This window comes from Belonocnema kinseyi, chromosome 6, assembly GCF_010883055.1.
Source record: "Belonocnema kinseyi isolate 2016_QV_RU_SX_M_011 chromosome 6, B_treatae_v1, whole genome shotgun sequence".
Taxonomy (NCBI): domain Eukaryota; kingdom Metazoa; phylum Arthropoda; class Insecta; order Hymenoptera; family Cynipidae; genus Belonocnema; species Belonocnema kinseyi.
The window spans coordinates 3,542,247-3,545,284 of record NC_046662.1 but is presented as its reverse complement, the minus strand read 5'-3'; the positions used below and the strand labels follow the sequence as shown (position 1 = coordinate 3,545,284).

The 3,038-nt window shown below is 21.2% G+C and overlaps 1 protein-coding gene across 2 annotated transcripts in view; it reads left to right on the top strand.

Moving 5' to 3' along the window:
• The window catches only part of LOC117175181 (aladin-like), a 39,468-nt gene that overhangs the window by 5,346 nt on the left and 31,084 nt on the right, over nt 1–3,038 (top strand). The gene's annotated exons all lie outside the window — the stretch shown is intronic.

The following is a 3,038-nucleotide window of genomic DNA, read 5'->3' as shown; positions in this document are numbered from 1 at the left end:
TTCTTTGTTAGAAAAATGATCTTTTTGCTTAAAAATTCATCTTTTTGGGTGGATAATTGACTTTTTTGTTCAAAATTAATATTTTTTGCTTTTAAAATTCCAATTTTTTATTGAAAATTCATCTCTTTTTGTGTTGAAATTGCAACTATTTCGGTAATAATTCACCCATGGGGTTCAAAATTAACTTTTTTTAGTAAAAATTAACTTTTTTATTAAAGATTAATACTTTTTGGTTTAAAATTCCAAACTTTCATTGAAAATTCGTGTTTTTTTAAAAATCAATTTCTTTAACTAAAAATTTCAACTATTTGGTTGTAAACTCATGTATTTTGTTAAAAATTCGTCTCTTTTTATGTTGAAATTTCAACTATTTTGGTAATAATTCAATTATGGGGTTCAAAATTAACTTTTTTGCTAAAAAGCAATATTTTTTGGTTTAAAATTCCAAACTTTCATTGAAAATTCGTGTTTTTTTAAAATCAATTTGTTTAACTAAAAATTTCAACTATTTGGTTGAAAACTCATTTATTTTGATAAAAATATATCTTTTTTGATACAAAAATTATCTTTTTTGCTTAAAAATTCATCTTTTTGGGCTGATAATTAACTTTTTTGTTCAAAATTAATATTTTTGCTTTTAAAATTCCAATTTTTGATTGAAAATCCATCTCTTTTTGTGTTGAAATTTCAATTATTTTGGTAATAATTCACCCATGGGGTTAAAAATTAACTTTTTTGCTAAAAATTAATATTTTTTGGTTTAAAATTTTTATCTTTCATGGAAAATTCGTGTTTTTTTTAAATCAATTTTTTAAATTAAAAATTTCAATTATTTGGTTGAAAACTTATTTATTTTGTTAGAAACTTTTTTTTTGACAGAAAAATGATCTTTTTCCTGGAAAATTCACCGTTTTAGTTCGATAATTCACTTTTTTGTTCAAAATTAATATTTTTTGTTTCAAAATTCCAAATTTTTATTGAAAATTCGTCTGTTTTTGAGTTGAAAATTCAACTAATTTGGTAAAAATCTAACCATATTTTTATTTAGTTTTTAGTACGGTTGAGGATTTTTTACTGGAAATTAATTTTCGTGGCTGAAGATTGATTAATTTGACAGAAAATTTCATTATTACATTTATGGTTGAAATCTTATCTTTCTTATTTAAAAATTTAGGGTTTTTATTGAAAATTTGCTTTTTTTGTATAAAATTAATGTTTGTGCTTAAAAAATACACCTATTTGATTAAAAATGTATGTATTTTGTATACATTTTTTCATATTTTGTTGAATTTAACTGTTTTTTGTTAAAAATTAAAATATTTTTTGGTTAGAAATTCAACTATTAGATTCTTCATCAACAATTACAATTTTTGGTTGAGAATTTAACTACTTGGTTGAAAGTTGAACTATTTTGTTAAAAATGCACATTTTTTTAGTTAAAATTCATGGTTGAAAATTCCGGTATTTTGTTTAAAATTGGTCTTTTTTATGGAAAAATAATCTTTTTTTTGAACATTTAACTTTTCGAGTTAGAAATTCCACTACTTTTGGATACAAAAATCAACTTTAGTTTAAAATTCATATTTTTCTGCAAAAGTAACTTTATTTTTAAATTCTGGTTCAAAATTAACTTTTTTGCTCAAAGTTAATATTTTTTGGCTTAAAAGTCCAATTTTTAATTGAAAATTCGTCTGTTTTTGGGTCAAAGATTTTGATCAAGAAATAATCTTTTTGCTAAAAAATGCATCTTTTTGAGTTGAAAATTCAACTATTTTGGGTGCAAAATTCACTTTTTTCAATTCATTTTTGTTGTTGAAAATTACAATATTTTGTTGAAAAATCGACTTTTTGGGTTGAAAAATCAACTAAATTGGTAAAAATTAAACTATATTTTTATTTATTTTTTAGTAGGGGCGAAGATTTTTTTGACAGTATATTAATCTTCGTGGTTGAAGGTTGATTGTTTTGACTGGAAATTCAATTCTTACATTTTTAGTTAAAATTTTATTTAAGCTAAAAATTTAACTTTTTGTTTGAAAATTTAGGATTTTTATTGAAAATTCACGTTTTTAGTAGAAAATTACTGTTTGTGGTTAACAGTTACACTATTTAGTTAAAAATTTAACTACTTATCTGAAAGCTGAACTATTTAGTTGAAAATGCATATTTTTTTAGTTAAAATTCCAATCTCGTATTGAAAATTCGTTTTGGTTTCTTCTTCCTCTTTGATAGATAAATAAACTTTTTGCTCAAAAATTCATCTCATTAATTGAAAATTCAACTACTTTTGATTAAAAATTAACTTTTTTGTTAAAAATTAATATTTTTTGGTTTAAAACTCCAATCTTTCATTGAAAATTTGTGTTTTTTGAAAAAAAAATTTCTTTAAATAAACATTAAACTCTTTGATTGGAAATTAATGTATTTTGTTTAAAATTGGTCTTTTTTGATACAAAAGTTATCTTTTTGCGTAAAATTTCATCTTTTTGGGTTGAAAATTCCACTATTTTGTTTGCAAAAGTACTTTTTTTTTTCATCTAATTTCGGTTGAGAATATAATAAAATAAATTTTCGAGTTAGAAATTCAACTACTATTAGGTGCAAAAATTAACTTTATTTTCAGTTATATATTTTTTGGTTGGAAATTCCATTTTTTTTAACTCCTCTTTAATTTCAAATTTCAACTATATTTTGGAAAAATTCACCGATAGGGTTCAAAATTAACTTTTTTGTTAAAAATAAAAATTTTTTTGTTTTAAAATTCCAATATTTTATTGAAAATTCGTGTTTTTTTGTTTGTTCAAAATCAATTTCTTTTGCTAAAAATTCAACTATTTGATTGAAAATTAATGTATTTTTTATAAATTTGTCTTTTTTGACAGAAAAAAATATTTTTGGTGGAAAACTCGTCTTTTTGTGCTCAAATAAACTTTTTTTTCAAAGTTAATATTTTTTGGCTTAAAATTCCAATTTTTTATTGTAAATTCGTCTATTTTTAAGTTTTTTGATTTGTATTCCTTGATGGAAAAATAAACTTT